Below are 15,443 nucleotides of genomic sequence, written 5' to 3'. Positions count from 1 at the left end.
TATTCTCATCAACAGCATTGTACTTACTGAATATGTATTCACATCAACAGCATTGTGCTTACTGAATATTTATTCACATCAACAGCATTGTGCTTACTGAATATGTATTCACATCAACAGCATTGTGCTTACTGAATAGGTATTCACATCAACAGCATTGTACTTACTGAATATGTATTCACATCAACAGCATTGTACCTACTGAATATGTATTCACATCAACAGCATTCTACTTACTGCATATGTATTCACATCAACAGCATTGTACTTACTGAATATGTATTCACATCAACAGCATGGTACTTACTGCATATGTATTCACATCAACAGCATTGTACTTACTGAATATGTATTCACATCAACAGCATGGTACTTACTGCATATGTATTCACATCAACAGCATTGTACGTACTGAATATGTATTCACATCAACAGCATGGTACTTACTGCATATGTATTCACATCAACAGCATTGTACTTACTGAATATGTATTCACATCTACAGCATTGTACTTACTGCATATGTATTCACAACAGCATTGTACTTACTGAATATGTATTCACATCAACAGCATTGTACTTACTGAATATGTATTCACATCAACAGCATTGTACTTACTGAATATGTATTCACATCAACAGCATTGTACCTACTGAATATGTATTCACATCAACAGCATTGTACTTACTGCATATGTAGTCACAACAGCATTGTACTTACTGAATATGTATTCACATCAACAGCATTGTGCTTACTGAATATGTATTCACATCAACAGCATTGTGCTTACTGAATATGTCTTCACATCAACAGCATTGTACTTACTGAATATGTATTCACATCAACAGCATTGTGCTTACTGAATATGTATTCACATCAACAGCATTGTGCTTACTGAATATGTATTCACATCAACAGCATTGTGCTTACTGAATATGTATTCACATCAACAGCATTGTGCTTACTGAATATGTATTCACATCAACAGCATTGTGCTTACTGAATATGTATTCACATCAACAGCATTGTACTTACTGAATATGTATTCACATCAACAGCATTGTGCTTACTGAATATGTATTCACATCAACAGCATCGTACTTACTGCATATGTATTCACATCAACAGCATTGTACTTACTGAATATGTAGTCACATCAACAGCATTGTACTGAATATGTATTCACACTGAATATGTATTCACATCAACAGCATTGTACTTACTGAATATGTATTCACATCAACAGCATTGTACTTACTGAATATGTATTCACATCAACAGCATTGTACTGAATATGTATTCACATCAACAGAATATGTATTCACATCAACAGCATTGTACTTACTGAATATGTATTCACATCAACAGCATTGTACTTACTGCATATGTATTCACATCAACAGCATTGTACTTACTGAATATGTATTCACATCAACAGCATTGTACTTACTGAATATGTATTCACATCAACAGCATTGTACTGCATATGTATTCACATACTGAATATGTATTCACATCAACAGCATTGTACTTACTGAATATGTATTCACATCAACAGCACTTACTGAATATGTGTACTTAATATGTATTCACATCAACAGCATTGTACTTACTGAATATGTATTGTACTTACTGAATATGTATTCAACAGCATTGTACTTACTGCATATGTATTCACATCAACAGCATTGTATTCACATCAACAGCATTGTACTTACTGAATATGTATTCACATCAACAGCATTGTACTTACTGAATATGTATTCACATCACACAGCTTACATTGTATTCACATCAACAGCCTTACTGAATATGTATTCACATCAACAGCATTGTACTTACTGAATATGTATTCACATCACATCAACAGCATTGTACTTACTGAATATGTATTCACATCAACAGCATTGTACTTACTGAATATGTATTCACATCAACAGCTTACTGAATATTCAACAGTGCTTACTGAATATGTATTCACATCAACAGCATTGTGCTTACTGAATATGTATTCACATCAACAGCATTGTGCTTACTGAATATATGTATTCACATCAACAGCATTGTGCTTACTGAATATGTATTCACATCAACAGCATTGTACTTACTGAATATGTATTCACATCAACAGCACTTACTGAATATGTATTCACATCAACAGCATTGTACTTACTGAATATGTATTCACATCAACAGCATTGTACTGAATATGTATTACTGCAATATGTATTCACATCAACAGCATTGTACTTACTGAATATGTATTCACATCAACAGCATTGTGCTTACTGAATATGTATTCACATATTTACTTACTGAATATGTATCATTGTACTTACTGCATATGTATTCACATCAACAGCATTGTACTTACTGAATATGTATTCACATCAACAGCATTGTACTTACTGAATATGTATTCACATCAACAGCATTGTCAACAGCACTTACTGAATATGTATTCACATCAACAGCATTGTACTTACTGAATATGTATTCACATCAACAGCATTGTACTTACTGAATATGTATTCACATCAACAGCATTGTACCTACTGAATATGTATTCACATCAACAGCATTGTACTTACTGATATGTATTTCAACAGCATTGTACTTACTGAATATGTATTCACATCAACAGCATTGTACTTACTGAATATGTATTCACATCAACAGCATTGTGCTTACTGAATATGTATTCACATCAACAGCATTGTGCTTACTGAATTGTATTCACATCAACAGCATTTACTGAATATGTATTCACATCAACAGCATTGTACTTACTGAATATGTATTCACATCAACAGCATTGTACTTACTGAATATGTATTCACATCAACAGCATTGTACTTACTGAATATGTATTCACATCAACAGCATTGTACTTACTGAATATGTATTCACATCAACAGTATTACTGAATATGTATTCACATTGTACTTACTGAATATGTAGTACTTAGCATTGTACTTACTGTGTATTCACATCAACAGCTTACTTGTACTTACTGAATATGTATTCACATCAACAGCATTGTACTTACTGAATATGTGTATGTACTTACTGATATGTATTCACATCAACAGCATTGTACTTACTGAATATGTATTCACATCAACAGCATTGTACTTACTGAATATGTATTCACATCAACAGCATTGTACTTACTGAATATGTATTCACATCAACACTGCATTGTATTCACATACAGCATTGTACTTACTGAATATGTATTCACATCAACAGCATTGTGCTTACTGAATATGTATTCACATCAACAGCATTGTACTTACTGAATATGTATTCACATCAACAGCATTGTACTTACTGAATATGTATTCACATCAACAGCATCTTACTGAATATGTGTACTTACTGAATATGTATTCACATCAGCACTTACTGCATTGTATTCACATGCTTACTGATTGTATTCACATCAATCAACAGCATTGTGCTTACATATGTATTCACATCAACAGCATTGTGCTTACTGAATATGTATTCACATCAACAGCATTGTGCTTACTGAATATGTATTCACATCAACAGCATTGTGCTTACTGAATATGTATTCACATCAACAGCATTGTACTTACTGAATATGTATTCACATCAACAGCATTGTACTTACTGAATATGTATTCACATCAACAGCATTGTACTTACTGAATATGTATTCACATCAACAGCATTGTACTTACTGCATATGTATTCACATCAACAGCATTGTACTTACTGAATATGTATTCACATCAACAGCATTGTACTTACTGAATATGTATTCACATCAACAGCATTGTACTTACTGAATATGTATTCACATCAACAGCATTGTACTTACTGAATATGTATTCACATCAACAGCATTGTACTTACTGAATATGTATTCACATCAACAGCATTGTACTTACTGCATATGTATTCACATCACTTACTGAATATGTATTCACATTGTACTTACTGAATATGTATTCACATCAACAGCATTGTACTTACTGAATATGTATTCACATCAACAGCATTGTACCTACTGAATATGTATTCACATCAACAGCATTGTACTTACTGCATATGTATTCACAACAGCATTGTACTTACTGAATATGTATTCACATCAACAGCATTGTGCTTACTGAATATGTATTCACATCAACAGCATTGTGCTTACTGAATATGTATTCACATCAACAGCAGCTTATTGTATTCACATACAGCATTGTACTTACTGAATATGTATTCACATCAACAGCATTGTGCTTACTGAATATGTATTCACATCAACAACTATGTATTCACATCAACAGCATTGTGCTTACTGAATATGTATTCACATCAACAGCATTGTGCTTACTGAATATGTATTCACATCAACAGCATTGTGCTTACTGAATATGTATTTACTACTTACTGAATATGTATTCACATCAACAGCATTGTACTTACTGAATATGTATTCACATCAACAGCATTGTACTTACTGAATATGTATTCACATCAACAGCATTGTACTTACTGCATATGTATTCACATCAACAGCATTGTACTTACTGAATATGTATTCACATCAACAGCATTGTACTTACTGAATATGTATTCACATCAACAGCATTGTACTTACTGAATATGTATTCACATCAACAGCATTGTACCTTACTGAATATGTATTCACATCAACAGCATTGTACTTACTGCATATGTATTCACATCAACAGCATTGTATTACATTAGCATTGTGCTTACTATGTATTCACATCAACAGCATTGTACTTACTGCATATGTATTCACATCAACTGAATATGTATTCACATCAACAGCATTGTACTTACTGAATATGTATTCACATCAACAGCATTGTACTTACTGCATATGTATTCACAACAGCATTGTACTTACTGAATATGTATTCACATCAACAGCATTGTGCTTACTGAATATGTATTCACATCAACAGCATTGTACTTACTGAATATGTATTCACATCAACAGCATTGTACTTACTGAATATGTATTCACATCAACAGCATTGTACTTACTGAATATGTATTCACATCAACAGCATTGTACTTACTGAATATGTATTCACATCAACAGCATTGTACTTACTGAATATGTATTCACATCAACAGCATTGTACTTACTGCATATGTAGTCACAACAGCATTGTACTTACTGAATATGTATTCACATCAACAGCATTGTGCTTACTGAATATGTATTCACATCAACAGCATTGTGCTTACTGAATATGTATTCACATCAACAGCATTGTGCTTACTGAATATGTATTCACATCAACAGCATTGTGCTTACATTGTATTCACATCAACAGCATTGTACTTACTGAATATGTATTCACATCAACAGCATTGTACTTACTGAATATGTATTCACATCAACAGCATTGTACTTACTGAATATGTATTCACATCAACAGCATTGTACTTACTGAATATGTATTCACATCAACAGCATTGTACTTACTGCATATGTATTCACATCAACAGCATTGTACTTACTGAATATGTATTCACATCAACAGCATTGTATATGTATTACTGCATTGTACTTATGTATTCATCAACAGCATTGTACTTACTGAATATGTATTCACATCAACAGCATTGTGCTTACTGAATATGTATTCACATCAACACAGCATTGTATTCACATCAACAGCATTGTACTGGATTTACTGAATATGTATTCACATCAACAGCATTGTACTTACTGAATATGTATTCACATCAACAGCATTGTACTTACTGCATATGTATTCACATATTCACATCAACAGCATTGTACTTACTGAATATGTATTCACATCAACAGCATTGTACTTACTGAATATGTATTCACATCAACAGCATTGTACTTACTGAATATGTATTCACATCAACAGCATTCTACTTACTGCATATGTATTCACATCAACAGCATTGTACTTACTGAATATGTATTCACATCAACAGCATTGTACATTGTTACTGAATATGTGTTCACATCAACAGCATTGTACTTACTGAATATGTATTCACATCAACAGCATATGTACTTACTGAATATGTATTCACATCAACAGCTGAATTGTACTTACTGAATATGTATTCACATCAACAGCATTGTACTTACTGTACTTACTGAATATGTATTCACATTCTTACATCAACAGCATTGTACTTACTGAATATGTATTCACATCAACAGCATTGTGCTTACTGAATATGTATTCACATCAACAGCATTGTACTTACTGAATATGTATTCACATCAACAGCATTGTACTTACTGAATATGTATTCACATCAACAGCATTGTACTTACTGAATATGTATTCACATCAACAGCATTGTACTTACTGAATATGTATTCACATCAACAGCATTGTACTTACTGAATATGTATTCACATCAACAGCATTGTGCTTACTGAATATGTATTCACATCAACAGCATTGTGCTTACTGAATATGTATTCACATCAACAGCATTGTACTTACTGAATATGTATTCACATCAACAGCATTGTACTTACTGAATATGTATTCACATCAACAGCATTGTACTTACTGAATATGTATTCACATCAACAGCATTGTACTTACTGAATATGTATTCACATCAACAGCATTGGCTTACTGAATATGTATTCACATCAACAGCATTGTACTTACTGAATATGTATTCACATATGTATTCACATCAACAGCATTGTACTTACTGAATATGTATTCACATCACAGCATTGTACTTACATATGTACTTACTGCTTATATGTATTCACATCAACAGCATTGTACTTACTGAATATGTATTCACATCAAGCAGCATATGTACACATACTGCATATGTATTCACATCAACAGCATTGTACTTACTGAATATGTATTCACATCAACAGCATTGTACTTACTGCATATGTATTCACATCAACAGCATTGTACTTACTGAATATGTATTCACATCAACAGCATTGTACTTACTGAATATGTATTCACATCAACAGCATTGTACTTACTGAATATGTATTCACATCAACAGCATTGTACTTACTGAATATGTATTCACATCAACAGCATTGTACTTACTGTACTTAATATGTATTCACATCAACAGCATTGTACTTACTGAATATGTATTCACATCAACAGCATTGTACTTACTGAATATGTATTCACATCAACAGCATTGTACTTACTGAATATGTATTCACATCAACAGCATTGTACTTACTGAATATGTATTCACATCAACAGCATTGTGCTTACTGAATATGTATTCACATCAACAGCATTGTACTTACTGAATATGTATTCACATCAACAGCAGCATTGTGCTTACTTACTGAATATGTATTCACATCAACAGCATTGTGCTTACTGAATATGTATTCACATCAACAGCATTGTGCTTACTGAATATGTATTCACATCAACAGCATTGTGCTTACTGAATATGTATTCACATCAACAGCATTGTGCTTACTGAATATGTATTCACATCAACAGCATTGTACTTACTGAATATGTATTCACATCAACAGCATTGTGCTTACTGAATATGTATTCACATCAACAGCATTGTACTTACTGAATATGTATTCACATCAACAGCATTGTACTTACTGAATATGTAGTCACATCAACAGCATTGTACTTACTGAATATGTATTCACATCAACAGCATTGTACTTACTGAATATGTATTACAGCATTGTACTACTGAATATGTATTCACATCAACACATTGAATACTGTATTCACATCAACAGCATTGTACTGAATATGTTACTGAATATGTATTCACATCAACAGCATTGTACTTACTGAATATGTATTCACATCAACAGCATTGTACTGAATATGTATTACATTGTACTTACTGAATATGTATTCACATCAACAGCATTGTACTTACTGAATATGTATTCACATCAACAGCATTTGTACTGAATATGTACTCAACAGAATATGTATTCACATCAACAGCATTGTACTTACTGAATATGTATTCACATCAACAGCATTGTACTTACTGAATATGTATTCACATCAACAGCATTGTACTTACTGAATATGTATTCACATCAACAGCATTGTACTTACTGAATATGTATTCACATCAACAGCATTGTACTTACTGAATATGTATTCAACAGCATTGTACTTACTGCATATGTATTCACATCAACAGCATTGTACTTACTGAATATGTATTCACATCAACAGCACTTACTGAATATGTATTCACATCACAGCAGCTTACTGAATATGTATTCACATCAACAGCACTTACTGAATATGTATTCACATCAACAGCATTGTACTTACTGAATATGTATTCACATCAACAGCATTGTACTTACTGAATATGTATTCACATCAACAGCATTGTACTTACTGAATATGTATTCACATCAACAGCATTGTACTTACTGCATATGTCAACAGCATTGTACTTACTGAATATGTATTCACATATTCACATCAACAGCATTGTGCTTACTGAATATGTATTCACATCAACAGCATTGTGCTTACTGAATATGTATTCACATCAACAGCATTGTGCTTACTGAATATGTATTCACATCAACAGCATTGTACTTACTGAATATGTATTCACATCAACAGCATTGTACTTACTGAATATGTATTCACATCAACAGCATTGTACTTACTGAATATGTATTCACATCAACAGCATTGTACTTACTGAATATGTATTCACATCAACAGCATTGTACTTACTGAATATGTATTCACATCAACAGCATTGTACTTACTGAATATGTATTCACATCAACAGCATTGTACTTACTGAATATGTATTCACATCAACAGCATTGTACTTACTGCATATGTATTCACATCAACAGCATTGTACTTACTGAATATGTATTCACATCAACAGCATTGTACTTACTGAATATGTATTCACATCAACAGCATTGTGCTTACTGAATATGTATTCACATCAACAGCATTGTACTTACTGAATATGTATTCACATCAACAGCATTGTACTTACTGAATATGTATTCACATCAACAGCATTGTACTTACTGCATATGTATTCACATCAACAGCATTGTACTTACTGAATATGTATTCACATCAACTGAATATGTAGCATTGTACTTACTGAATATGTATTCACATCACAGCATTGTACACAGCATTGTACCTACTGCATATGTATTCACATCAACAGCATTGTACTTACTGAATATGTATTCACATCAACAGCATGTACTTACTGAATATGTATTCACATCAACAGCATTGTACTTACTGAATATGTATTCACATCAACAGCATTGTACTTACTGAATATGTATTCACATCAACAGCATTGTGCTTACTGAATATGTATTCACATCAACAGCATTGTGCTTACTGAATATGTATTCACATCAACAGCATCAACAGCATTGTACTTACTGAATATGTATTCACATCAACAGCATTGTGCTTACTGAATATGTATTCACATCAACAGCATTGTGCTTACTGAATATGTATTCACATCAACAGCATTGTACTTACTGAATATGTATTCACATCAACAGCATTGTGCTTACTGAATATGTATTCACATCATCAACAGCATTGTGCTTACTGAATATGTATTCACATGCATTGTACTTACTGAATATGTTCACATCAACAGCATTGTATATGTGAATATGTATTCACATCAACAGCATTGTGCTTACTGAATATGTATTCACATCAACAGCATTGTACTTACTGAATATGTATTCACATCAACAGCATTGTGCTTACTGAATATGTATTCACATCAACAGCATCGTACTTACTGCATATGTATTCACATCAACAGCATTGTACTTACTGAATATGTAGTCACATCAACAGCATTGTACTTACTGAATATGTATTCACATCAACAGCATTGTACTTACTGAATATGTATTCACATCAACAGCATTGTACTTACTGAATATGTATTCACATCAACAGCATTGTACTTACTGAATATGTATTCACATCAACAGCATTGTACTTACTCAACAGCATTGTACTTACTGCATATGTATTCACATCAACAGCATTGTACTTACTGAATATGTATTCACATATGTACTTACTGAATATGTATCAACAGCATTGTACTTACTGAATATGTATTCACATCAACAGCATTGTACTTACTGAATATGTATTCACATCAACAGCATTGTGCTTACTGAATATGTATTCACATCAACAGCATTGTGCTTACTGAATATGTATTCACATCAACAGCTGAATATGTATTCACATCAACAGCATTGCTTACTGAATATGTATTCACATCAACAGCATTGTACTTACTGAATATGTATTCACATCAACAGCATTTACTTACATCAACAGCATTGTACTTACTGAATATGTATTCACATCAACAGCATTGTACTTACTGCATATGTATTCACATCAACAGCATTGTACTTACTGAATATGTATTCACATCAACAGCATTGTGCTTACTGAATATGTATTCACATCAACAGCATTGTGCTTACTGAATATGTATTCACATCAACAGCATTGTACTTACTGAATATGTATTCACATCAACAGCATTGTGCTTACTGAATATGTATTCACATCAACAGCATTGTGCTTACTGAATATGTATTCACATCAACAGCATTGTACTTACTGAATATGTATTCACATCAACAGCATTGTATACTGTATGTATTCACATCAACAGAATATGTATTCAACAGCATTGTACTTACTGAATATGTATTCACATCAACAGCATTGTACTTACTGAATATGTATTCACATCAACAGCATTGTACTTACTGCATATGTATTCACATCAACAGCATTGTACTTACTGAATATGTATTCACATATTCACTGAATATGTATTCACATCAACAGCATTGTGCTGAATATGTATTCACATCAACAGCATTGTGCTTATATGTATTCACATCAACAGCATTGTGCTTACTGAATATGTATTCACATCAACAGCATTGTACTTACTGAATATGTATTCACATCAACAGCATTGTACTTACTGAATATGTATTCACATCAACAGCATTGTACTTACTGAATATGTATTCACATCAACAGCATTGTACTTACTGCTTCAACAGCATTGTACTTATGAATATGTATTCACATCAACAGCATTGTACTTACTGAATATGTATTCACATCAACAGCATTGTACTTACTGAATATGTATTCACATCAACAGCATTGTACTTACTGAATATGTATTCACATCAACAGCATTGTACTTACTGTACTTATATGTATGTCACATCAACAGCATTGTACTTACTGAATATGTATTCACATCAACAGCATTGTGCTTACTGAATATGTATTCACATCAACAGCATTGTGCTTACTGAATATGTATTCACATCAACAGCATTGTACTTACTGAATATGTATTCACATCAACAGCATTGTGCTTACTGAATATGTATTCACATCAACAGCATTGTGCTTACTGAATATGTATTCACATCAACAGCATTGTATTCACATACTTGTACTTACTGAATATGTATTCACATCAACAGCATTGTGCTTACTGAATATGTATTCACATCAACAGCATTGTACTTACTGAATATGTATTCACATCAACAGCTGAATTGTATTCACATACTTACTGAATATGTATTCACATCAACAGCATTGTACTTACTGCATATGTATTCATCAACAGCATTGTGCTTACTGAATTGTATTCACATACTTACTGAATATGTATTCACATCAACAGCATTGTGCTTACTGAATATGTATTCACATCAAACATTGTACTTACATTGTCAACAGCTTACTGAATATGTATTCACATCAACAGCATTGTACTTACTGAATATGTATTCACATCAACAGCATTGTGCTTACTGAATATGTATTCACATCAACAGCATTGTGCTTACTGAATATGTATTCACATCAACAGCATTGTGCTTACTGAATATGTATTCACATCAACAGCATTGTGCTTACTGAATATGTATTCACATCAACAGCATTGTACTTCAACAGCATTGTACTTACTGAATGTATTCACATCAACAGCATTGTACTTACTGAATATGTATTCACATCAACAGCATTGTGCTTACTGAATATGTATTCACATCATCAACAGCATTGTACTTACTGAATATGTATTCACATCAACAGCATTGTACTTACTGCATATGTAGTCATCAACAGCATTGTACTTACTGAATATGTATTCACATCAACAGCATTGTGCTTACTGAATATGTATTCACATCAACACATTGTGCTTACTGAATATGTATTCATCAACAGCATTGTACTTACTGAATATGTATTCACATCAACAGTATTGTGCTTACTGAATATGTATTCACATCAAGCAGCATTGTATTTATTGTACTTACATATGTATTCACATCAACAGCATTGTACTTACTGCATATGTATTCACATCAACAGCATTGTGCTTACTGAATATGTATTCACATCAACAGCATTGTACTTACTGAATATGTATTCACATCAACAGCATTGTACTTACTGAATATGTATTCACATCAACAGCTGAATATGTATTCAACAGCATTGCTTACTGAATATGTATTCACATCAACAGCATTGTACTTACTGAATATGTATTCACATCAACAGCATTGTGCTTTCTGAATATGTATTCTCATCAACAGCATTGTGCTTACTGAATATGTATTCACATCAACAGCATTGTACTTACTGAATATGTATTCACATCAACAGCATTGTGCTTACTGAATATGTATTCTCATCAACAGCATTGTACTTACTGAATATGTATTCACATCAACAGCATTGTACTTACTGAATATGTATTCACATCAACAGCATTGTGCTTACTGAATATGTATTCACATCAACAGCATTGTACTTACTGAATATGTATTCACATCAACAGCATTGTGCTTATTGAATATGTATTCTCATCAACAGCATTGTGCTTACTGAATATGTATTCTCATCAACAGCATTGTACTTACTGAATATGTATTCACATCAACAGCATTGTACTTACTGAATATGTACTCACATCAACAGCATTGTGCTTTTGTTTATGTACACATTGTTTTGTATTTGTTTATATTGCTGGATGACAGAAATAAGTGTTTTTGGTGTGTGTGTGTGTGTGTGTGTGTGTGTGTGTGTGTGTGTGTGTGTGTGTGTGTGTGTGTGTGTGTGTGTGTGTGTGTGTGTGTGTGTGTGTGCGCCTGCGTGAGTGTGTGCATGCGTGCGTGCGTGCGTGCGGTGTATATTTGGAAGTTTGTATGTGTGATGTCTCAGTTGAGTGCAACAGGGTGTTAGAGAAAGAGAGAGAGAGAAAGTGAAAGAGACTGAATGGGATTGAGAGGAAGAGTTAGAGGGTCCCCCTACAAGCCAGCGACCGCTAGTAGTTCAGAGTCTAACAGGGCCAATCAGCCTCAGAGTGTCAGATAATGAGGGTTGCTGGGGCCTCTCCTCCCCTCTCCTCCTCTCCTCCTGTTATCAGCCAGACCATACTTCTGCTGAATCAGGCAGGCGGTGGGTGTGAAGCAGGTTATTAGGGGACAGATTAGGTCATCCTTTACCTGCCTTACCTCCATCTGATCCCACCTCTTTCACCAACGGTCCGGCAGTCACTCATAGCGATATGATCCTAATTTTCACAAAGGAACCCAAAAGGCTGGGCTGTCTCGTGAGGCCTTGGTGTTTCAGCTCTCTCTCTCTCTCCTTCACGCCACTGCTCCTCTCACCACACACCCTGCCGAGCGCAGCCGCCCAGCAACTTAACATTTTCCCATTATCATATTTGACTTCCACCTCTTCCACTCGCCTGAGTGGCCCATTTTATCCGGCGAGCAGTGCACTTAAGGAGGAGTTTACAACCTCTTTGGCTTCCACAGCGCTGGACACAGACATCAAATAGAGCCCGAGATGTCTCACAAGTGCACGCATCGGAGAGTTGACCACCAGACAAAACATGTTGTGGCTCAGAGAGGTCTAAGTCTGCTTTACCCTGCCTAGAAATATACAACAGCGCACTGCCACATAATCATAATCAAAGTGTTCTACAGGCAGCAGAGTTAGTTGCTCATGTAACATAAACCTCCAACATGTCCCAGCTACACTGGGAGGGAATCAGCCTAGGCAGCCCCAGAGATCACAGCATTTGAATAAATCGAGTTGAAGGCACCTTTTTCACCAGCGGAAGAGATTAAAATTGTGAAATGTGTAAACGTCTTTTAAGAAGCTGGGGCCTGGCGATAAAGCATGATGTGCTGCTACTAAGGGAGAAGAGGAGGCGAGGCGAGAGGAGAGGAGGGAAACATGGACTTTGGCAAATGTGGTCTCTTCAGGATGTTCTGGGCTGGGTTACCTTCACTTTGACTGCTCATCTTTTCTGCTGCAGCCTGTAAGCCTTCAATTAAATGACGGCTACCTTTTTCAAGTCACTAATCCTCTTAACTCAGTGTCTGCACCCTTTGCCATACGCAAAGAACCCTGCATGGCAAAGAGAAGAACATTTTGGAGAGTAGAGTCAGTCCTCTCTGCCCCCTCTCTCTCTCAAAGTTGCCATACCTTATGGGGTTCACCAAGTGGGGGCCCCCACAGGCCCCCAGGCTTTATGACAGCAAGATCAAAGGTCAAAGATGAAGGGTCAGGGTCAGCTACACCGCTCCTCCCATCCCCTAAGTCTTAGCTTTACTTTGCCTCCGTTCTTGAACCCAAAAAGCATTTCCAAAGAACATTGGAATACATAACATAATGTAGCTGCATTTATTTTGCTATTATTTCTTATTCAGGAAGCATTATGAATTTCAGATGTCGGAAATTGAACCATACTTCCTCAAATCTACCAAAAGGGAAATGAAACATTTAGCAATGGTAAATTTCCCTTTCCAAATGGGTTAAATTGCAGAGTGTTGGAAATTGTGGGGAAAGCAATTTTAGGGGGAGAACAAAGTGCAAAAGCCTTCATCATTTAGGTTTAGATTCGACCTTCATCTTTTTCCATTTAGTATATGCAGAGAGTTAGGCAGGAGGCAGGCAGATGGGGAGGCAGGGGTGTGGGGGCCGTAATGGAAAGACAGGAGCTTGAGACAGAAATACCGGTCGCAGGTCAAAGAGGACAGAAGAGGATTCACAGAACTCTCAGACCTTCAGATGACCCCCACAGTTCTGTCACAATACTACCATAGTCATCCTACATTTACTACACAATACTACCATAATTATCCTACATGTACTACACAATACTACCATAGTCATCCTACATTTACTACACAATACTACCGTAGTCATCCTACATTTACTACACAATACTACCGTAGTCATCCTACATTTACTACACAATACGACCATAGTCATCCTACATTTACTACACAATACTACCATAGTCATCCTACATTTAC

The sequence above is a fragment of the Oncorhynchus keta genome, chromosome 18 (assembly GCF_023373465.1).
Source record: "Oncorhynchus keta strain PuntledgeMale-10-30-2019 chromosome 18, Oket_V2, whole genome shotgun sequence".
NCBI lineage: Eukaryota > Metazoa > Chordata > Actinopteri > Salmoniformes > Salmonidae > Oncorhynchus > Oncorhynchus keta.
This window is presented reverse-complemented; position numbering follows the sequence as displayed.